The sequence below is a fragment of the Ambystoma mexicanum genome, chromosome 6q, assembly GCF_040938575.1.
Source record: "Ambystoma mexicanum isolate Mex_15411 chromosome 6q, UKY_AmexF1_1, whole genome shotgun sequence".
Lineage (NCBI taxonomy): Eukaryota > Metazoa > Chordata > Amphibia > Caudata > Ambystomatidae > Ambystoma > Ambystoma mexicanum.
This window is the reverse complement of record NC_090937.1, coordinates 1,410,974,399-1,410,998,778: the sequence shown is the minus strand read 5'-3', so window position 1 is coordinate 1,410,998,778 and position 24,380 is coordinate 1,410,974,399. Positions and strand designations below refer to the sequence as shown.

General features: G+C 46.7%; 1 protein-coding gene across 17 annotated transcripts in view; it reads left to right on the top strand.

Annotated features, from left to right (window-relative positions):
- The first annotated feature begins 9,319 nt into the window (after positions 1–9,319).
- The window catches only part of LOC138516734 (alpha-adducin-like), a 1,748,171-nt gene continuing 1,733,110 nt past the window's right edge, over positions 9,320–24,380 (top strand). For 16 of the 17 annotated variants that reach the window (XM_069632098.1, XM_069632088.1, XM_069632093.1 and 13 more), the window contains exon 1: positions 9,328–9,464. The gene's annotated coding sequence lies outside the window, so the exon portion shown is untranslated. Of the gene's footprint in view, positions 9,465–24,380 lie in introns of all 17 variants that reach the window. The other variant, XM_069632094.1, reaches the window with a different exon arrangement.

Genomic DNA, 24,380 nt, shown 5'->3' with positions numbered 1-24,380 from the left:
TCTACAGTGAAATCCAAGCCTGGATGGGTAGCAACAGTCTTTGCCTCAATGACGACAAGACCGAGTTAATGATCGCGGGAACTCAGGCATGCCTAAACAAACTTGACTCCAGATACTCATCTTTTATCATTAACGGTAACAGGATCAACGTCTCCAAAGAGATAAAAACTCTAGGGGTCTTTCTTGATTCAACCCTCACTCAAAAGACAGGTCAACAGTGTTGCATCCTCCATGGCCTACACTAACAAATTGATCTACAGTTGCAAACCATTCCTCTCCACAAGCAGTTGCCTAACGTTAGCTAGAGCACTTGCTCTTTCTAAAATGGATTACTGTAACACATTATTCCTTAGTACGACTGAACAGAATCTAAACAGACTTCAGGTACTTCAAAACAATGCACTAAGAGCCGCACTCTGTCTACCCAGATCCTGTCACATTTCCTCCCATAGAAAGAATGCCAACTGGTTGCCCATCCTTGATAGAATCACACTACGCACCCTAGCCATCACCTTCAAATGCCTCATGAATTCAGCCCCGAGATATCTGGCAGACAAAATCTGCCTGCACAAACCCATTCGCATTACCAGATCTGCTCTCCACCTTAATCTAGTAACACCAAGGTTCAATCTCAAAACCGCTGGAGGAGCCAGCTTCCCGGTCCAAGCTGCCAAACACTGGAACTCCCTTCCCACGGTGCTCAAACAAGATCCTTCCTTCCTCTCCTTCAAAGCCAACATATAAAAACTGGCTCTCCAATCACCACCAAGATATTATCAACTAATTGTTACCCTGGTGTCTGACGCTTTGACTCATTGTATGCCACGTTCACCTCTGATCCATTTGTAACCTGGGTCCATCATATTTATTGTTGTTTTATGCCTGTATGTATCTGCCTTCCATTGCATGTATGTAACCTCAAGCTTTCAAGCGCCCAGCTACCTCCGGGTTTGGTGCGCAATACAAATATTAAATAAATACAAAAAACAAATACAAATCACCACACATGTAAAATGGGCTTTGAAAACTCAAGGGGAGAAAAGTCAGTTTTAAAAGTAAACTGTTGAATAAAAGCCTGCCATTATCTAGCAATGTGAAGGGGTTCGTTGCTGGAGAAAATACACACATGGTTATTTTATTCAACTGGCTTGTTTAACTCAGGACCAAAATATAAGAAAGTAAAACTGTTAACCTAAATTGGCTGGATTTTGCAAGTTCTAAAAGAAAAATAGGTTTCTGTTTGGGGGGATGCTACCAAACAGGAGGGCCTCTCTTGGCAGATACTAACACTAGTGATAATTATTAGGTTGGACAGAATCTAGTCTAGGCTGAACCCACTGACAAGGGGATTTCCAGGACAAGGAAGTGCGAAGAGGGGAGGCAATAAACCTTCAATCCAGATGGGAAACCCCCACTTTGCTCTGGAGGAAATGACAGTTGGTGGCAGCTGAAGAAAGAAACAAAATGGCTCAGTGACAGACAAAGGACTGCCATTTGCTTGCAAAGACTATTTATGAATAAAATTTAAAGACTTTTATCTCTGCAGCAAGACTTTGTAAAAATGTTGCAGTTTAAAAGTGATTTTTTTTGGGCTTTCATTTAAGATATGGTAGAATTCACTGACCCTTTGGGAATGGAAATGGCAAAGAATCAGGGATTACAAGGAAAGTATCCATGATGCCATGTGTATAACGTTTTGGAATTTTAGGCCGAAGCGTTCCTACTCAAAATTACCAAAAAGTCTTAGAAGGGCGAAACAATGTCTCACGGATTGCAGAGTTGGAGTGTTATGCTCTACACACAATATGTAACCTGTGCATATAATTTGCAAAGAGATTTCATCTGTATAAATGTACCGTTTATGGCAAAATCGGATTTTTGGCTAAAAGAACTTTGGGAGGTTTTTATAACATTGTAAACTCACACCATAAATCTGCCCTCCTGCTTTGAAATCCAACCAGTTGAGAGCGAGGCGGAGACTAGCACCCCTGGCCAATCCAGTCAGTTAGAGGTTTGCTTAGCTAAGCCTGCCCACCCATATTCTTGGATGATGTCACTGTGCATTATAAATAAGAGTCCGTGACAAGACACACACACACACACTCTTCCTGATTTTCCTGCTCTGGTGTTCCTGTTTCACTCATCCTGCTGAGTCCAGATTCCAACTACAAGGCCAAAGCATTGCTGACCATACTCCAGGGCCCACTGCAAAACCCAAGCAGTGCTGATCCTATTCCCACCAAGCCCATTGATCCAGAATCAACCATGGGATAGTGGTGGGAGCAGGGTGGGGAGAGACCAGGGTGTGTGATGGTGTGGGGAGAGCCCAGGGACTGGGTAGGTGTGGGATCAGGGAGCACAGCCACTGTGATGGGAGCAGATGGGGGAGCCCAGGGACTATACTGGGAGTATGGTACAGTGGCGGTGCGCAATACATACTGTCCATTTGGCATTTTATGGGGGGCCCGGCCTGCCCAAATTTTGCTCATGGGGGGCGCAGGCCAGAAAATGTTGAAGACCACTGGCCTAGTGGATTTACAATGGGAGGCAACTTCTTTGATTGGCATGCTTGTCAGAGTACCAGATACAAAACAATCCAGTGTGCTTGTGTATGGACATCACACATTTCACAGCTATCTCTATAAAACAAATAACACCAACACAGAGGGGCAGGGCAGGGGGGTCCCAAACAATTTATTGTTTGCTCAGGGGGGCCCTGGCATGAAAAGTTTGAAGAGCACTGCCATAGAGGAACTGGAAATATGATGCAAGCTGTGGATATTCTGCTTATGATTTTTCTTATGTTTTGTTTCGTCTTATCTCTATGTTCTACCTTTCTGTATGTGGGTACCCTGTCAATAATTCCAATGTTTGAAATGTATATACATATAATGATACGTTGTTGGAATCTCTATGAAGTGTAATATGGACTGCATATAGATTGGATAAGGCCCTGATGAAGGATTATAATATCCAAAATGCATTGGCCATTGATTGATGTTTCCTTGTAAAAGAAACTAGCAAATTATTGTTCCCTTTTCCTAATTTGAAAAATTCTACTCTGAAATACTTGATTAAAATCAGAGCATTACCAGAAAAGACCAGAAGATTTAAGAATTTATTATAAATGTATTTGAAACTGTTCAAGGATCCCAACGGGAAATAAGGGTTTGCGGCCCACACAGAAGGCTATGTTGCCTAGGTTTCTCTCTCTCTTGTCCATAATTTTGTGCCTCAACTCGGTGGCACACTTTAGTGGGCTGCACCCCGGAAGTTAACAAATTGGTGACTAAACAACACTCTTACAAGAATAAACAATCTCAACCAAGCGGTGCCCGCTCATCTTCTAGTTAACTTGTTAAAACTGTCAGAATCTTCTGAGTTCTTGCCCTTGAGCGCCACTTTTCTCTTCATTCCTGCCTTGCATAGATCATAAATCATTAGCGATATCTTGATTAAATTAATTAATTTTCCCTCAAGAAAAGGGTACACTGCGTGAAGGGTTACAACTGCAGTGTCACTTTGATATTCACAGGTGGCGTTTCTCTTTTCTTAGCCATTAAATCTAGTTTAAGTAAACTTGGCCTTTCACTTTTAAAAACCGAGTTCCTCTTTTTCACTGCTATATTTCCCTAAAAACGAACCTCACTCTACCTTCCAAATCTCTCTTAATTCACCAGCTAAAGACCTATTTTCACCTCTATGTTGTACCTGTGACATTTCTAACCCCCAGCCCAAAAACCGCACTCCAAATCAGGGTATTTCACCCGTTTTTATCAAAAACCGTTTGGGTGAATTTACACGGAAATTTAAAGGAAATACAAGTTTTACATGTGTCCTTTTGCTGGAACATGTTTTAACTTTCCACTCAGTTTTCAATTGTATGTTCTTGGTAATCCATTGCTTGTGATTGTTAGTGTCTATGCATTGTTGCTTTGGTGAGAAATTGCATTTACCTTAAAGTTTTAACCGCACATTAATTATTTAATTGTCCATTTCCTAGTTTCACTTCATAACATTGCAAGGGGTTTAAAATCCGTTTTCCACTCTTATTTGGTGAGGGAAGGTCAGAGTTGGATTCCGTTTTCTGCCTCTTATTCCTGATTACCTGCTGTGTCTTTCCATTCAGAATTGATTATTTGTGGGTAGAGGGAACATTGCAGGGGGCAACCCTAACTCGGGTGCTATCTTTCCTAAATCAAAAAGTACTCTTCTTCCTTGGTGTTTTGTATATGTTCCGCTAGAATGTTAAACCAAGTATCTTGCTTACATCCTCATTGTAATTATGACCCCATTGGTGATTGCTGCCCCATATTAAAAAGTGTATGATTTCTTTTGAATTTTAAAATAAATAAATAAGTATTGCATTTTACCAACCAGCCTGGTTCATGGTCCATAGTGACCCGGGGTATTGGAAAAGGGGGTGTGATACGAGTTGTGTACCATCTCAAATTGAATCTGCATAACATAAGGAGAAGAGCATCTCACTTGTGCGCTACATACTAGGCCGAGACCAAGGTGTGTGTCGCCTGATTGAAATCCTTAACAATGACTGAAAATCATAGCAGATGGATTGTACCCTGGGTGACTCCACATTTGACATTGTGGGGACAAGTCTGGGGGACCCCATATGTGCTTATTGTTACTGGTTCCTGAGGAAAGAGGTGAACCAAACTGATAAATGGATAGGCGATGCCTAGGTGGAGGTACAGGATGGAGTTAAAGGTATTTTGTTCACCGATGTCCAATGCCTCAGAGAAATGTCAGCATCTTGAAGAAGTGGTTATGTTATGCTATGTTGATTTATAAGTGGTGGTAATGGTCAGTAATCCTTAGGATGTCCCTGACACTGGTTGGTAATGGTTTATTTCTGCAGAATTCATCAAGCGATTTGAACCATTCATCTAACAGGAGTGGGAGAGTAGGGTGCTGTCTCTAGTTCCCTCACAGAATCCCACTTCTGGCAAATTGTGTGAATAACTGCATTTGATGGCAAATGTTGTGAGTATCTGTGCAAATGAGGGAAGTGCCTGGAAAGGGTATGTGGGCATATCAAGGCACGTGGTGACATCTGGCATATGGATGAAATGAATACCTAAATAATCGCTGGGATAACTGGAAAATGGTGCAAGTAGTTTGATATGTTAAGACAAATATTTGGCCTATGGCACAAGTGATGCCAAACACATTGCAAATAGTGTAGGTCTGGTGTGCCATATGTCTGCACTAACAGGAAAGTGCATCTGTGCATATTGTGGCAATAGCCTGCAAGGATCGAAATTGAAATTGCATAAGCAGGAGGTAAAGGCAGCGGCTGGGTATCCAGCATTAACCAGTGAACAGTAGCTACAATGGCTGGACAAAGAGCTAGTACATAGCGTTCAACAAATCTAACATTCCTCATAAAATGAAGGGAAAAAATGATTTTGTCCATTATTTGAGCCCGCATGCTATAATTGTTTTATAGATGTGTCCTCCCAAACAGAGTAAAATTCACATAGGTTTTGTTCTGCATCTGTTGCCCTGGGGAGCCAAAAGTAGCTCCCTGGCAGTTGTTGGTGCAAGCTAACCAGGCTCTTCTGGGCTATAAGCAGGAGCTAAATAGCTCCTTGCTCTCCCCAATTTCAAACCCTGAGATACCTCTGCACAGCCTCACCTGGACCACTTGTATACAGCCTTATACAGACACATCTATGCATAACTGCCGTCTAGAACCGGCTCTGCACAAAACCAGTCCATATAACCGTTTTCCCTGCCCTACCATTACCTTTCTCTATAACACCATCCACACATCCATAAACAATCACTATCGAAACACACTCCTAAAAAAGTACATGATGGCGCTACTACAAAAGATGCCAACCCATGCCACCTCAACTAAAGTCCTGAACCCTCTAGAAGGTCATATCCATACCCTTTTTACAAATCTGAATCCAGACCGACTTGCCAATGGCACAACCAGACCCCTGATTATAAAAAGCTCAAGCCATTTGCTTTCCAAGGTCAGATTAATCCTCTCTAAAGTGCCAGTCCCGAGTTGAGTCCAGTCTGCTTCCTGCTTGGCTCTCTTGTGCTTACCTGTGAGGAGCTGCAGCCACGTTGAACTGCCAAGTTTGCTCCTTTTTTCTTCATTTTTCCTTCATTTTGCCTGGATTTGCACTGGCTCTTTAAGTGGGAAGTGCTCCCCTTAAATAGAGTTTCCTGGCGCAGAGTGCCGAGTTGAGTCCAGTCTGCTTCAGTCCGCTTCAGGACCTGTAAGCGGCTACTCGACTCTGATGGAATCTGCCACGAGTCCCCTGACTCGTAAGAAATCTTTACAACGGCGGATGGGAAACATGGCCCCGACTTGTGATCTTTAAGTCAAGGTAATTGCATTTTCTGAACCAGTAAAAGTGAGCGGCTTGTTGTCTTCTGTGACTCCTTTCGAAATGGCGTCTTCAGTACCTTCCTTAGCCTCACTTGCGCTGGTGAGTTTAAATGCTGAAAATATGAAAACTCATTGCAAATCGCCTCTTCTATTTGCTGACTCTGAAGCTCATGAAACATCGCGCCGTATTAAAGGAAATACTGTCCGTCCGAAGTCAAAATTGACTCCGCCCAGCTCCCTTCTTTAATTGAAATCACTGATTATGAGCTGTTAGAAGCTCGAATCTTGGATGTTTGTGACACGGAAAAAAGTCCAGCTGAAAATCCCTCTGTACGATCTAGAAGGGAAGTAAGCGAAGCGTATTGTGAAAATTATGCACCGTTTAATGGTCACTTGGGGCTTCCGAGCTTTGTTTATGCTGCCAGTGCTAATGTGGCTGGCTGTAGCCCGTCGGCAAAAAAATAATGTGCCATCCAAAACCCATCTGACAAGGTCCAAACCGATCCCATATAAAAAAAAAACAGTTGAAATCCTATTCAGCATTGTTCTATCCTGAGGCTCCTCTACAAAGCCACACACAAAACCTCTTGAAAAGGTCCAATCCTGGTGTCTTCTACAAAGACCCACAACAACACCTTTTCAAATGTCCAATCCTGCCCCCACTCTGAAAAGCCCCATCTAAAGGCACTATGGAAACGTCCAATACAGGTGCCGTCTCTGCAAAGCAACATCTGAAAAACATTCTGCAAAGATCCAAACGTGATTTCTTCTCTATAAGTTCCATCCAAATCACCTCTAACTAAGTACAATCCTGATAGATTCCCTGCAAACCCCAACTGGAAAGCAATGACAAGATTCAATTCTGTCCCACTTACATTGCATCTTGCATAACATCTCTAACAAGGTGCCATGTAGACCCCTCTACTACAATGCTCTAAACAGCTACCCTTCCTCAAATAGGACCCCGAACCCTGCCACCACACAAAACCACCCCTTCAAAGCCACATGCTCCTTTGATGGCGGTAGTTAGAATCCTCCTCTGCAAGGACCATCCTAACCCCCTTTATAAAAACCATGTGCCCTCTTTACAAAGCCCCAAATAGATGCTACACTTCCACCTTTCAATTTACAAACCTGTTCCAAGTCCTGTGGAGACTGCTCTTCAAATAACCCAAACCCAAAATGTAACATGGTTCACTGCAATGTGCCTCTCTGCACAAGACCACACAGGCAAAATCCACCACTCTGCAGCGGACCAGAAAGAAATCTATGCCAAAACATGTCCCTCTCTTATCATCCATCCCACATTTCTGCTGCACAAAACAAATCTATAAATATGCCCTCTGGGCAGGGAAATCTCACCCCACTCTGCAGAGCAAATCCAGAATTCTGTTGTACCTTTGTAAAGTCACATGTCCCCTTGTCAAATACCCAAACACACCGCTGCTGTGCAGGAGAACAAATCCTGTACTTCCCCGGCTCTCTGCACAGGACAAATACCCAAGTTCGCCATCGCAAAGAAAAAAATAAAAACAATAGCCCCATCTGCTACACATTACAAATGGCCTAATACACCATCTACACAGAACAAACTGCTCCTTTATACTGGAGCACAAGTAGTCTGCCATTCTTCACTACCCAAATGTGTCCCTCTGCACAGGATGAACCCTCAAATAACTGTGGTCATCAGCTCTCGACCACAATACTTTCTCAAGGTCCTACCTTCCCACTTGTGCAATGATGACAAGGTGCTAAACTGAAGGATCCTGCAATGCTCAAGTAGGCCTAACTGCACAAAACATACTTCCCCCCTCTACTGCACACAAGAGATCCACAAAATACCCCCCTCCCTATGTCCCGATTTTGCCAGGACTCTCCCAGAATTGGGACCTCCTCCCATCCGGAGAGTTTCTTAAAATTAAAAACACTCCCCCGGGTTCTAGGAAAAGGGAAGGTGACCACTGACAGTTTCATCACGAAATTATTGAATATGGACAGTGGACAACACTTCTAAATCAAACAAACATCAGAATACTTTATATATTTTCCTGTGTCACATTAACTACATCTCTGACATCGCAGGGTGGGCTCAAACCCCACAACCTAGTCACAGCAAAATCTCCTTTCTTAATGATAGGCTTACATTATAAATCAAAACCGTGCATTTTATATGCAGGTTAGCAATCCAGTCCTAGAAATCCTAGAGACACTGTGCGATGGGGTGTTTTCAGTGTTCGCCTTGGTAGTCCTTTCTTGTTTGTGGCCGTCCTCGTTTTTTTTTTATCTTGCAAATCTGATCAACCAACGTGCTGCACGAGAAAACAATCCCAAAAATAACTCTACACCTTACTGTAAACTGTTATGCTGTGAATTCGTATCCAGACATACCCCTCTGCACAGGCTAGTCATGTATGTCCCACTGCACAAAACCCATCTCCCCTCTCTGTTGCACATAACAAATCCCCAAAATATCCCTCTCCAGCAGACAGGAAAAGAAAAGCCTCTCTACAAGAAACAAAAAAAATAACTGTCTGCATTACTGTAAACTGGTATACTGGAAACTCAACTGTGAAGAGAGGAATGCCCTTGCTCAGCCCTTCTTCACACCCTTTACCCGCTCTTGCACATAACGAATCCCAAAAATACACCTAAATACCCCTTCTCCGTGCAGGACAAACCGCCACCCCTCCTCTGAAATAACAACCAAGCATGTGACAGCGTTAAAAGACCTACTGTAAACCAAATTCGCTTGGTCACGGAGGAACGGCGGTGTTCATCAGCGCTGGGCCAAGAAGACGCCTCTGCCTGAAGCTCTGGTCGACGACTCTTGGGCACGATGCTGCACCAGCTTTCCCGCTCGTGCCACGCCTTCCAAAGGCAAATAGCTGTTGAAGTGCGCAAGCTAAGGCACATGACTTCGCAGACACGCCCGAGCGTGCAACCCACGTGACGAAGAGCAGGCGGGGCTTTGCTAAGGTCCGTTCCTCGCATGGGAACTAGACAGTAGTACCCTCGGGCGCACCTCTGTTGCTTGCTGGAGCACCAAACCGGTTAACGGTTGTTTACGGCTCGGCGCGGGCAACCATTATAAATCCAGGTGCGTTACTTTAACCGTAATTTGCCTGTGTCGAATTGTTTGTGTAGGTCTGATATCATTGGCCCGTAATGAAGGGGGACGTGGGAAGAGTGACGGGGGCTAGCTAGATGCCCCCACAAGCGATAACGTTCACTTTCTGCTGTGCCTCCTTTACCATTCCAATTATTGATGTGTTATACAGCTGTGCCATTAGATGACGGGGCACGTGGGGTTTCTATTTTAAATGCATTGCAATCTGGCTCCTTAATTGCTTTTCTTGGAAGTAATTCAAGACTAGAAGTTCCAGAATGCATCTTTTAGCTCTCAACTCACACGCATTTGGCGGGTGTCGGCTGCAATGTCAAGAGCTGACTCGGCCGCCAACCCTCCTGCACGCCCATTCATTTCAACGGACTCTCACCCGCCAAAAAGAAAATCGGGTGTTTTCAGCCGCCTTTGCGACAGAAATGGTTTGAGAGCTATGGCATCTAGTGCAAATATTTGTGACCCAGGTGACAGATGCGCTGTCTTCTGTAATCTACAATGAAACTGAGACAATATTCATCAGCGCCATTGTCCTACCACATCAGCTCTACCAAACTCAGTTAATGGCAAGGGATCATAGCCTTGATGCCTCTGGGCTAAGGGCGCCTTTCAAATGTCAATTAAATAAATCATCAGCTCTGTTGTCCAAAATATTTAGAGTGCTGCACATTGATTGCAAACTCCTGTCCTAGCAGAATCATGCATGGATATGAAAGGGCAGTTCTCCTTCATTTCATTTTAATTTTATATTTTGACTGGTCAAATCATTGATGTGTTCCGGGCAATTTAGAGCAAAAAAGTTTGATCTGCATTGATATTTTAAACTATCCTCCTTACAAACCTTTGAGAAGCAGCCATTGTATATATATTCACAGCCTTGGCCTTCATGAGGTTTGACTGTGCGTTGCTGTGTCCGTGGATACGTGGACGTTTCTGGGAATAATGTAATTGCACATACAATTTATAGTAATCCCTATTGTTGCAAAACTACGCGTTTTGTGTGTAAACTGGAATCTGTTTCAGATGATATTTATGTGTATATATATTTGTATTTGCAGAATAGGGATGTCAAAAATTGCTTCCAAAACACGTTTATTGGTAGCGAAGGCATTCCCAATGAAGAGTGCCTGTGCAATAGCTCAAATATGAGATCAAATGGTAGGCCAGCGTATGAGAGTGTAAACAAAAAAGTGTATATATCTACATATAATAAACCTCATTCCGCATTACTTTCTGCATTATTGTCAGCTGGCTCTCTTTTTATATGTTTTAGTTGTATGTGGTAGTTGCATAGAATTGAGCCATTGATGAGCAGATAACCTCTGCCATGTTGCATGAGAAGTACTTTGAGCTTGTCTAATTCTGTGGTAGGATACGGGATTTAAATAGAGCTACATAGACGTGCACAGCTTTGTAGTGAAGGTTAGGTGACTGGGGCCTGTTACGATTGGCACGCATTCCAGGCTAATTTCACACAGCATACATTATAACAGTTCATTAATTTTATTATGTAGTGCGGCACACCCATATGTCTCAGAGCGCTGAAATAACAAAAGACATTATTTCACAGAGTGGTATGGTACTCTGCTTAAACCTATGTTTCTGCTAAAAATTCTTTAATTCTATTTTGTTTGAACAATTCATGATAGTTCATGGTATTTGGGTCTGGAATTTTATTTTGATAACACTGATGTCTTCGGTAGCTTTTAGCAGAGGTTCATGGTTTTTATTGTGCTTAGTTTTTCTAACAAAATGTTCAACCATAAAGCAAATGTAGTTTACTAGCGCAGGCCCTGACGGCATCTCCTATGCTTAAGTCCCCTATACAAGAGGGAAATATTTTGACTAGCGAGATTACATTGTTGCTGTACTAAGGAGAAAATGCACCCACCATGGTACTTCTGAAGGTGTGAAATGTGAGACATTGGATGCCCAAAATGTGCCAGTTCAATCTAAAGGTGGAGTTATCGTTTAAGTTTGAGATCAATGTGTTATGTGAAATGGGCACACAAAACTATATTTAGGCCGGTAGTGCAGTTCATATTAGACAGTACCTCAATATGGCACTAAAGAGGGGCACGCTGGATGGCAGTAATGTTTCAATTCCCGTTTTAGTCCATACTGTGGAATAGGTGCTGAATTTAGACTAACTAGACCTTTACGATATGCTGGGTTTCAGGTGGGAAATGAGGACCTCCAGACCTTATAAGTAAAGGTATTGTCTTTTGTAATACATTTGCCCTAGCTAAGGGTGTGGTGTATTAGAGAAAGGTGTGGGTAAAGTATGTACACATTTCATGTTACAACGAACTAGCCTCACATAAAATGCCCCTCTCCCTCCTGCCCTTAATGATGCATAGTGCTAACAAATTCTTACTCCCCCAAGAGTCCATAATTGCCACCTATTGGTGAGTGTACATCTCCCCCCACCCAGTCTGACAGACACCTAACATATTTATTTATTGTTTGCTTGTTAGGCGCTTATACAGCAAATTCTGTTTCAGTGCGCCCACGGGGGTGGAGAGGGGGATAGTGACATAGGATTCAAGTACATTAAAAAACACAAATATAAATGCAGTGTGGGAAGGGACGGATTAACCTACTATGCCTTGTGAGTATTTAGACTGTTCAAGTGCAGCAAGGAAGAGGGCAGTGGGGTAGGTGCTGGGGTGTCCGTGCTTGTGGGTGAGCCACAGATGAAGTGTAAGGTATGGTAACTGCTATACGGCCTGGAGTTGCATTGGGTGGAAAAGTGTGTGTCTCCAAGGCGGAGGGTGTGCCGAGGCAAGTTCTGAAGGTAGATGGGGTGTGAGGGGTCCGAGGCAGAGATGATGCATAAGGGTCCAAGACAAGTCACATCAACTGTGAGATTAGCAGAGGAGGGAAGGAGGAGTAAAAGAGGAAAGTCTTGTGTTGCTTTTGGAATTTAAGAAAGTCCTGCTCTAGAGGTAGAGGGAGGCTGTTCCAAAGGAGGTGTTAAAATGAGGAAAGCAAATGACCTCCTTCTCTCTGTTTTAACGTAATGCTTTACACACAAGGAGTTGGTGCCAAAGGAACATAGAGGTCTAGGAGGAGAGTATTTTAGAAGAGACAGTTGCAGATAATGTGGTCCTTGACCCCAGACAGCCTTGTGGATGATGCAGAGGGATTTGAATTTCATCCATGCAGCACACGGGAGCCAGTAAAGACATTTTAGGGTAGGAGAGATGCAGTCCATGGGCATTAGACCAAGGATAAATCTCGCTGCTCTATTCTGGATTAGCTGAAGGGGTCGCAGAGTGGAAGAAAAAAGATTGAGGAGGAGGCTACTGCAATAGTCGAACCAGGGCTCGGGAAATATTGAGCTTCTCGGGGAAAGTGAGAAAAGGGAGAATTCCTTTGAGAAGGAAGAGTTAAAAGTTGGCCTTCCTAGCAATGTCCTGAAGGAGAGGGAGGAGTCAAAGATAACAAGGTTTCTGGTTTCAGAAGAAGGAGCCGGGGGAGAGCCCATGGAGAGGTCAGAGAGAACGGAAGGCTGGAGCAGGGGTCCCAATCGTAAGGATCTCAGTTTTGTTGGCATTGAGTCATTGAGGCAGAGATGCACCAGGCCTGAATGGCGGATAGGCAGTCAGGGATGAAGGAAGGTGCAAGTGAGGGTCAGCAGGAAGTCTGAAAAAAGAGTTGCATTCCATCTACATAGGACTGGAAGTTTGTGGAGAAGGAGAAGACGAGGAGTGCAAGCTGAGCAAGGTAAATGTTAAAGAACCAGGGGAGATGATAGAAGCCCGGGGGAAACCACAGGTAGAGAAGGAAGTAGAAGAGAATGTTCCCAGAATGATTTGGGGAAAAGCGGTCTGTTAGGAAAGATGTTAGCCACTGCAGTGCCCGTTCTGAGATACCAGGGGTATCGTGGAGCCTTTGTATGAGGATGGAGTGGTTGATGGTGTCAAAGGCACAGGAGAGATCAAGGAGGACAGCTGGGGAATTGGAGTCCATGGATGCTAGTAGTTCTTCACAGGTGTTCAGAAGGGCAGTTACTGTGCCTCTTGATGCTCGGAATCCAGACTGATGGTCGTGGAGACTACCACCAAGTTGAGTTTGGGAAAGGGCAGTTTCCCCAGGAAGGGGGTGATTGAAATAGGGTGGTAGTTGGCTGGACAGGTAACGTCTGCTGAAGGTTTTTTTCAGGAGAGGGCACACAAGGGATTGCTTGAGGGAAGAGGGGAAAGATCCAACGTCGAAAGAGTGGTTGCAGAAATCAGCGAGTTTCATGGAGCAGACAACTCTGGTAACTTCTTTAGATGCGATGGGGTGAATGAGGAGAAGGTGGATGAAGGGAGGGTGGTGTGTAGGCAAGGGGGTGTGGGATGTGTTTGGCGGGTGAGTAGCAAGGGTGTTCAGTAGTCCTGAGTTTTGGTTGGAAAAGTGTGTGGCTAGTGCTTTGCAGAGGTCCTGGGATGGAAGAGGGGAGGACGAGACTGTGGTAGGGTTAGCTAGTTCCCTACAGATTTTGAAAAGTTCAGCCGTGTTATTGGATGCACCAGATACCCGTGCCTGAATGTGGGCCCTTTAATTGGCATGGATGGAAAGTTTGTATTGCCTTTAGTGCAGGCGGCAGGCCAGTTTGTCAGAGGGTGAGCCTGAGGATTGCCACTTCCGTTCCGCTGCTCTGCACTTTCGTTTCAGGGCTGCAAGTTCGGAGTTGTTCCAGGTGTTGCGCTTAGAAAGCGGGTTTCAGGCGCATCTTTATGACTGTGGCAAGGATGTCGAGAGTATTGATGATGGCCAAGTGGGAGTTGCTAAGAGCAGAGTCAGCGGAAGAGTATGAAGTTGGAGGCAAAGGCAGTAGCTGACACTCGTTTCATCAGGTGGATGCTCATGAACGAGGTTGGCAGGGCTTTTGAGGCAGCAGTAGGAGGACCGAAGGGGCCCAGGCGAGAGGAGAGAAAGGCATGACCAAGAGATGGGCGGGGGGGGGGTTGAGAAAGAGGCCGGAGTGGATGATGGAATCCTGAGTGTGGAGAATGGAGAGGGATAGAGCGGTGCATAGGTCAAGAGTGGATGCTGAGACAGGGGAGTCCAATTGGATGTTTGTTGCCCAAGAGGAGGAGGTGCTTGTAAGTAAGGTGGAGCAGAATATCGGCACATTCCGAGAGGAACAGGGTGGTAGTGCCTGGAGGCCGGTAAATGGTAGCAATGGTCAGAGGGGAGGAGGGAAAGATGACCAACTTGCATGCCAGGCTCTCAAAGGAAGAGTAGAGCTGGGTGGGTAAAATGGAGGAAGAAACAACCCGGGACAGATTAAGGCGACCCAACGGCCAGCACAGTGTGGTCGAAGCTTGGAAATGATCTTGAAGCCGTCGGGGAGGAGGGAGTAAAACGCAGTGACTGAGCCGACATTGAATCATGTCTCGGTGAGAGCAAAGATGTTGAGGTCCGTGTCTTCAAGAAGGAGGCCGATGTCAGCAGACTATTTGTTGGCTGAACGGGCATTGTCGCCAAGTGGAGGAGGTAACTTCCTTTGTAGTTTTTTTAGGAGGAATACAGGGGCGTGGTACTATGGTCAGAGGGGAGAGCGACAGTGAGAGTAGTAGGGTGAGAGGCAGCAGAAGGCAGGAAGGCGGGACGGCTGGATCCGGTCAAAGAGAAGAAGTGTGGGTGGAGGGCCCTGAACCAGGATAGTGCCAGTGTGGTAGATATTAACAATGCAACGTGAGGATGAGAAGCTGGCCAAGAGGACTTCCCACTTGGTGCCACCATTGTTGGAAGAGGAAGTGAGGGGATTGAGATGAGAGGTCCATATATCATGAGAGGGGACAGAAAAAAGTATATCCGTGAAGACCTCTGGAATTTGCGGTGACATAGGTGTCTGCGATGGGAAGGGCAGGGTTTGCACGCAGGATTAGTTTGTTTTTTTGTTTTGGTGCTTTTTCATTCCAGATTTAGTGATAGAGTAGCAATTAGCGAAGATAGGAGAGGTGCTGAGTGCTATTATGGTGGCAGAGGGAAGTTGGAGTGAGAAGGGTGCACTACAGTTATGGCCTAGTCTCACTGGAGGGCTAGTAGTTACAGAGAGGAGTACAAGAGCTTTGCAATTGGGGTGCAGGGTGTAAACTACAACACAGAAACTTGTTGTGAGGAATTGCCATCTGGCAGAGGTAATAAAAGGATGACGGTAATTCAGTTTCTGAAAGGGTAATTTTCTGATCAGATTCACCTTTGATAAACTCCACGACAAACGCATAGTGTGTATTGGTGCCTCGCTGGACCTGTCTCCTGATTTGCAGCCTTCTCATTCAGTGGTACAGGACAGGTTTAAAGGTCACAGTTGCCCATTTGATAGCTAAAATGACAGCCAAGTCTCTGGAGCGCAGCGGCTGCATTTAAGATATGCACCCCTATACCAAAACTATGATAATCATAAGTAGCGCATGATGGTGGCACGATAAACTATGCCCAAGATAAGGCATGGTGCATGGCACTACTCATGATTGTTTTAGCCACATCCAAATTGATATTGGGGGGTGTCTGCTCCAGTGAGCCAGCTCAGCTGTTGGAGGTAGTGTGTATTCTGGCCAGAGATGCTGGCTCTACCAACTGACAAGACAGAGATCTGAATAGCCAGGCCTGTTCCTTGATCTTTGTGAGGGTAGGTAATGCCCTTCGCCAGAGCCAGCCACTCTATAGGAAGCTGTTCTGGGCCCATGCATTAAAGGAGCACACCCATTCAATGGGTGTAGCCTCAAACCAAGGTACTGTATTTCTAAAGGCATTTGACCCTAGTGAGAACGGAAGGGGATGGGGTTAGTGTAGAGAGAGGAGCTCTGTACAGTGGAGGAAGACTTCCACCTTGTTTCTCTCTAACTCTCTCTCTCCTTCCTGTCCCCTGCACTTCCTCTAGAGCAAAGCACTTTGGGTGTGATGTTAGAAGGACAAAGTCCACTGTTTTCAAATGCAGGAATTGGACACTAAAGCGGGTTAACTTTAGTCCAATCACCTACAGGCGTTTGCCTTTAGGAGAAGGGTTCTCCCACCACTTCAGATCAATGTTTGGGCTCCAAACCTGAAGATTTCATTGGATCGTTGGACCTCTGTTGGGAGGGTTAACTTTCCAGTGAGGTAGAGACAGAGCATTAAGGTAGAGGCAAGCTCTATTCCCCAGGGCACATTGGGGGTAAACCTGCTGTTGCTGCTTCAACAAGACCTGCCTCCCTGCAAGCCACATTGCTGGGAGGACTTCAACTTGGTGGAGTACCCCTTGCTGTGAGCCAGAGAATAAGGACTGAACTTGTCCCTGAGACACCTGAGTGGGACTTGCAGCATCCAGAGAGCCAAGACAGCATAGAGCCCTCGTCTTCCTTGCATCAAACTGTCATATAATGGGTTCACTGAATTTTGAACCAGCAGGATCCTCCATAGCTGCCTTTGGCACTCAACCAAGTTTCTTGCACTTCTTATTTGAACTTGATCACAGCCGCACTGCGCTAGCTGAGTGCATCGTTGCCTTGGCTCGAACTACAAGCTCCTTTGTTGGATCTGCCTCTACTGCTCCTTCCACCAGCATGTTCGCTGCTGATCATCATCACCAGTCAAACAGACCCTGGTGGATCTTCGAGCCCTGACCATCGGATGCTTCTTCGTATCGCTCAAACCAAAGCTGCACATCTAGTTACCAGTGTCTTTGGTGTCTACTCTGCCATCAAACCGACCCTCGTGGCCTTCACGGTCTGCTAGTCTCTCGGCATCGGCTTCAAATCGCAAAAAGCTCTTGTTCACCCACCCTGCTCCTCCCTGCACGACCCCACAACCGCTGCACTTGAACTGCCACAAATGCCACTGAACAAACTGGTTTGCTGTAATCGGACTGCCAGTAAGGTACTATGGACTCATAACTGCCCAGTTGCTCGATTGTTTGCCCTAAAGACTGGGTTAGGTCACCTGTGCACCTTTTCCCCATCCCCCAACACACATCCTTTTACAAAGAGCATTGTGATAGCTGAAATTACTTTCTCCCTGTATTCTTGCCCAAAGTTCTGCATTCTCTCTATTCTTATCTCATCTGTCCTTTTCTCTGGGGTGGGTTTTTGTACAGTTTTTCTATTTCGTTTTTTTGCAGGTGGAGTGTTTAATAAAGTTTTTTGTTTATAGAACACTCATTGGACAGTTCCTTTGTTTTCAGCTGTGATACTTTGCTGTTTGGGTCACTATGAATCACATTCACACCACTCTTAAGAGTATAGCCTAGCCTGGCCCAAGTCACTGTAAAATGCAAAGGAGGTATATCTCTTGACGGTTTTTCCTTTGACTTTATTTGCTCTTGGTTTGTAGAAGTAAGTCCAGTTCCAACGGGAGTATTTTAGAAGCAAGAAAAAATGTTTAATCTGGAAAACCAAATGTTTTTCTGATATTTCTTTGCACCTACCTACAGTGCACAAAAATACGCATTAAGGTGAGACACAGAGGAGAGTAGCTCTCGAGCTACACCGGAGCCAGGTCCAAAGAAGGAGGAGGCGGCTCAAAACGCTGGGGGAGAACCAAGGCAGAAGTTACTACGGAGACACAGGACCCCGGACTCTGAGAGCCCTAGACAATAGGGGGACCGTTAACACCGAGGGGGGGGTCCCCGTGGGGACTTTGAAGCCCCCAACCTCCAAAAGGCTCAAGGAGGGTAGGACCCGTGTGTGTGCCCTTGCGGCAAGAGGCCAAGCCAGAAAAGAAAAAGACGGCACAGAGGTGGCATAACGGGAGACCAAGCGACCCCCCCCCCCCCCCCCAAGAGGTACAGGGGCCAATCATAGGCACCACCAAACCGCCTGACCGTCGAGAACCACTCGGGATAGAGGTTCAGAAAGCAAAGCCAGCCGGAGACAACTCTCCACCAGCAACCCATAAACAATAACTGAGGCCGTAAGGACCACAAGGCCTAGGCTGAGCTAGAAGCCATGGAGGTCGGAAGGGCTCAGAGAGCTCCTGGCCGACGCCACGTAGCCGAAGAAAATGCACTGGTGATAGCGACTTTCCACAAGAAATGCGCGGAGCGCTCGAGCCTTAAAACAGTGAGGCGTGAGGTGCCAGACGCTGGGCACCCCAAGATGTGGCGATCCCGAGATCAGAGGAGTGGGGTGCCCGTCCAGCCTGCAAAATGTTGGCAGTTAACGGCCTGACTTGGTGGGCGTGGTCCGGCGGCGTAGAGGCTTGGACAGCCCAGAGGTGACACTCTCACCACAAAAGAGGATCGCCTGACCCGGACAGCGGAGAGGCTCTACCCCACTCCTGTAGCCGAACCAACAAAGTAGAGGGTCGGAGGGGTATCCTGGGAGGCCTCTGGCCAGCCGACCAGCAGCAAAGGAGCCATCTACCTCAGGTATTCCATATCCGGAAAAGAGACAGCCTATGGCCAGCCACAGCCAAACCCCGGAGGGCACAGGACTAACCACCTGAAACTCCAGCCTCAAGGTCACAGAGCAATCCACACCCATACAGGCGATCCTAGAAGCCCCAGCCAGACAGCTCTGCTACCTCGGACCTTAATCCTCCCCCAATCTGAGCCAAACCGAGATCGGGCAAGACCCACAAAAGCGAAAACAGGCCCTCCTCCGAGGCACCACAAGAGCACACACTAGCCCCCCCCCACCCCAACATGTCAAATGCACTTAAAGCCACAACACAGACAGACATCTCTACCCTGCTGGCAACCCCAAGCGCAGACAAGCCTAAAAGAGGAGACCGACCTGAAGCAACGGCCGCAAACTCAGACGTGGAAGGGGACCCTGGCCCCATGCACAAACGGTGACCAAATCGGATGCAGGCCCTCACAAAAGAATATCAGAAGGGCACAGAAGAGGTCATGAAAAAGATCACGGTCCTGGACAAACGGATGGGAGAAGTGGAGGCAAGAACGGAAGAGGTTGAGGCAACCCTGTGCGAACACGGCCATGAGATCGGGAAAGACTCGGACAGAATCACAGCACTCGAGGCCAGATGTGAAGCCATGGAGTCGAGACAAGAAGATGCCGAAAATAGCTCTCGTCGGAACAATATCCGCCTGAGAGGGATTCCTAGGACAGTCCCGGACGTGGACCTTGGCCCCTATGTCAACGATCTGTTTCGCTTCATCCTGACCCTCCCAGACGAGGCCCCACTGGAACTGGACAGAGTGCACTGGACAAGATCCAGAGCAAACGCAGTCACCCCACCTGACGTCCATTTTTACAAAGTGAAGGAGGAAATTATGACACCTGGAGACTGGCTCACCAGGGAGAACAAGACTACACATTCTACTCCCATGTACACAGAGGCTACTCAAGGATTTATCTCCTGCTGATGTCAAACGAACTCTACCCCTGCATTGAAGATATTCAAATCGGCCGCAGTCTCCTATCTGACCACGCCCCAGTCATAGCCAGCGAGGTGTGGGGATCAACTGCACAGCAGCACACAAGAGTAGACACCAACTCCAACTCTCCAAGCTGGAAGCAGAAGCACGATACAAAGCACGCCAATCCGTGAAGGGTGGCATAGAACTTTAAAAAACAAAGGTAAAACTCGAAATGCACCTGGCAGACCGGACGGCCCGAGTCTTAGCCTATACAAAACAATACTACTTTATAAACAGCCACAAGACAAACCGCCTGCTGGTCCAGAAGCTAAAGAAACTAAATTCCCGGAACAGGATACTAACGCTCCAGGACCAAGGGGGCAAGCCCTGCTGCACAGAAGCAGAGAAGATGGAAATCATCAAGTACCACAAGGGGGTCATGTCCGGGCTGATCACGAGCAAGGAAGCACAAGCCCAATACCTGCGATCAGTCCGACGAAACCCCTTGCTCCCACAGCTCGACGCCTTAGAACTCCCCATCACTGCGGAAGAAGTAGCAGACCCATTCCGGTCTCTGAAAAACACTGCCGGGCCCTGACAGTCTAACGGCTCAATTTTACAAAGTTCTCCTACATTCTGGCCCCCCCACCCCCCAGCTTGCCTCGTCGTATAACTCCATTCTGGACTCCGGCTCCGTCACCCCCTCCATGGAGGAGTCCCTGACGGTACTGATATTGATGCAGGGAGAAACCCGGAGCTCTGGTCCTCATACAGACCAATCGCACTATTGAACAACGACGCAAAAATGTTCTCCCAAATTCTGGCAAGCAGACTGGCAAAATACCTCCCAGAACTGATCCACCCGGACCAGACGGGTTTCATCCCAGGCCGAAGCATCTTCGACAACACCAGGCGCACCCTAAACATTATCGAATCAGCAAGCAGAACAGGGGAACAAATGGCAGTCCTGTCACTAGACGCAAATAAAGCATTCAACATGTTGGACTGGGGATACATAGAGGAAGCCCTAAAGCACCTAGGCATCGGCCCAAAGTTCTGGAAATGGACCCTGGCCAACTACCAGCACCTAACCACAGGTGGTTTAACGGTGAGGAGGGAAGCATACACAATAGCTCTGTACGCAGACCACGTCCTACTAACCCTGACCAAGCCTGAGTCATCCCTGGAGGCGCTGTGGGACGAGCGGGCCAGCTTCGGAGCGGCCTTGGGGTTCTCCATCAATCCCGAAAAATCCACGCCCTTGGGGATTAACACCCCAGAAGGCATAATAGAAACAATAGCCGCCAGCCACCCCATCCAGTGGGCCAGCTCTCACTTCACCTATATGGGGGTAAAGATACCACGGAAAACGGAAGAGGCGTACAAACTGATTACCCCCCCCCCCGCTGTTCAAGGAGCTTCAGTCAGACCTAATAAGATGGAAAAAGCAAGAGGTGTCATGGCTGGGAAGAATAACAGCAGTAGAAATGAACATAGTGCCAAGAGTGCTCTACCACTGCCAGGCCGTCCCAATCTCCATCCCCAGGAAAGACCTACAGAAGCTTCAAACAAACATTATGAAATTCATCTGGGATGGGAAGAAACCTTCGAATTGCCAGAAGGGTGGTGACGAGGAGCAAGGGAGCGGGAGGCCTGGGAGCCCCAGAAATGGAGAGATACTGCCTGGCTGCCCAACTCTCCCCGGCATTCACCTGGTCACTAACCACCAACAGGCCTCTCTGGGCGAAACTAGACGAGGACTGGTGCCGGTGCCCCCCAGAAGCGCTCCCACACATCGTCAGACCCATTGACCCTCCCCCCCCAAAGAGGGGCCCCTAACCGCAACCAAGAACACAGTGGAGAGTTGGAGGAGGGCAGCCAGGAGATGGACCAGTGGGAGCACAATAGGCCCCCTATCCCCGATCTGGGACAACCAGGACTTCACCCCTGGAAAGATGCCCAATAATTTGGATCACTGGAAAACAGGAGGCCTGAAACATGAGGGATCCCCGCTAACATTTGAAGAATGCAAGAGGAAATTCGGGGTGCCGGAAACAGAGATTCCGCTATGCGCAGATCCGACACTGGCTCTCGCACAAGCCCATGAAATCCCAGGGCAGCAGAGAACTAACGGCGCTGGAACAAACGCTCACAGCGCCCCCCCCCCATAGGCAAAACATCGGCCTAATACGGACTACTGGACAGAGGAGATCCCTACCAAAAGGAGGCCTATATGGAAAAAATGGGAAAGGGACATCAGCAGAACAATTGAAATGGAAGAATGGGGGCACATCTGGACCAGAACGCACAAGAGCTCGAAATGTGTCACCAACAAGGAAGGGGCGATCAAAACCTGCTACAGATGGTACCTAACCCCAGAGACCCTGAACAAGAGCAACCCAGCGATCTCACCGCAATGTTGGAGAGGATGCGCAGACACAGGCACGCTGTATCACTTGCTCTGGACATGCCCATGGTCCACAAAATACTGGAAGGAAATTATGGACCTTATCAAGCAGATCACAGGCCTGACGGTTCCATGGTATCCAGGAATTGTCCTACTGGGCAGCACGGGATGGCCAATTTCCGCTGACTGGCAACTTGGCAAGCTTTTTCACACAGCTTCTCACGGCAGCAAAGATAGCCATAGCAAAACTATGGAAACATCCGGAGGGCCCTGCAGTGAGCCTGTGGTGGGCCAAATGCTGGGACATCGCAGTCGCGGGAAAAAATAACCGCCATCAGCCTGGGAAATAGAAACAAGTTCTTTGACACCTGGGCCCCCTTCCTAGACTACGCGGACCAGTTCCCCTGAATGGCAAGAAAACCACCACCCCTCCGCTGGCTAGACAAATAACGACTAACGCAACTCAAAACCAGCCCCGAAGCCCACACTGAACTCACCTTCCCGAGTGAGGCCAACTCGGAACCAAGAGCAGCAGAGGGAAAGGCAAACCCCCAGAAGCGCCCCACCGCAGGCATCGACTAGTTAGACCTCATGGCAAAAGACAACTGCCTAAAACACCCCGAAGAACTACAGCACCCCCGATTGTTCTCCCCCCCCCCAGTTTACCCCCCCATCCCCACCTAATTATGTTTTGTTTGTTCATCTCTAAACGAATGAAGCAAGATGTGAATTGAGGTGCCTGAGATGTTTGTTTACTGTTAAAATAAAATAAAAAGATTAATTGGAGAAAAAAAACGTAATGATGTGCATATGTTTTTTCTATTATTAGTGATGTAATTTGAATTGTAAAGGTTTGTTATTTTTAAAATCATAAACAATTTAATAAAACAAATGCAGTAGATGTGTCTGATTCAGCCAGATTTTGTCCCTCCCTGAAAGTCTGTAATGGTAAATACCTTGTGTCCATCTTCGACCCTGCACCCCTCCTCGGAGGCTCTAGGGCTGGACGCGGGGGTCATGTCTAACATACAGAAATGTGGGACCCGTAGTTTCTGGCACATTTGCACCCGTGTTTGTGTCCACTTTGAGCGTTTGTGTCGATTCCTCATCAATTTGGAGGTCTACGCTTTCCATACACCCTTCCTGTACTGCCAGTAGCTGTGGTACTTTGATCACCCAGTTTGTCGTGTCATCATTTTTCTCTGCTGTTCGTTTTTGTCTGTAATTGACTTTTTTCCTTTCAAGAGTTGTTTGCGGTTGTTGTTGTATCCTCGTCCTCTTCGTCCACAAGTCTGTTTTTGACTTTCTTTTTACCAGTTTTAGATGTGAGTATATTCAGCCTTTTCAGCCGCTGTCCCTCCTTCCGTGTGATGTAAATGCCTTCCGTATCTGCTATTTCAATTATGTTTCTGTTAAGCTGCTGTTCATCATCTTTGTCGGTCATCCTAATGTTAGATGTAAAATCCTCAGATGCACCCATGATGTTTCCTGAGGCAACTTCAACTCAGTAAAAAAATCCTCAGTGCACGGTGGGTCACCCACATTTTTATTAAGACCCATGGCAGCCATTTGAAGTTTTACTAGAGTTGCAAGTGTCTCCCCCTTCATACATCTTTTATTTTACGGCATAATTTTAGTTCAACTTTTAAGGCAAATTGCATTGTGCCCAATAAGACACCATTTTTCTCTGGCTCTCATTAAGCACACTGGAGCATTCCACGAACATGAAGCCGAAAAACACTGTCCCAGATAATTCCATGTCCGCAGTTGGTGCATCTGCCTCGTTTCCCGCGTTTATTGCATCAGTTCATATAACTGCATAAATTCCCAGTGGTCTCATACTCCTGGTTCTTTGCTATTTCGTTCTGCCGGGACTAGCAAAGATTCAGCAGGGAATTGTTATTCACCTCTGACATCTTGGAGGTTTTAGCTTTACTATGCAGTGACACCTCAGTCCTTTGAACACCCACTGCCCTTACTGGAGCAAAGTAGCCAGTTATTTTTGCTTTGGAGCCTGCTAGCCTGTGTAATTGAACCTGCCCGTTCAGGGCCTGTCTCCACCTCATCCACAGCCATCCTGTCCGAGCAATTTAAGAGACCTGCTTTTTTGGAGGCGGTCTCTTAAATTGCAGATTATAGCTTCCCTTGTGTTCTTTTTGTTTGCCGATCGTTGTGTGTGTGCCAGCCC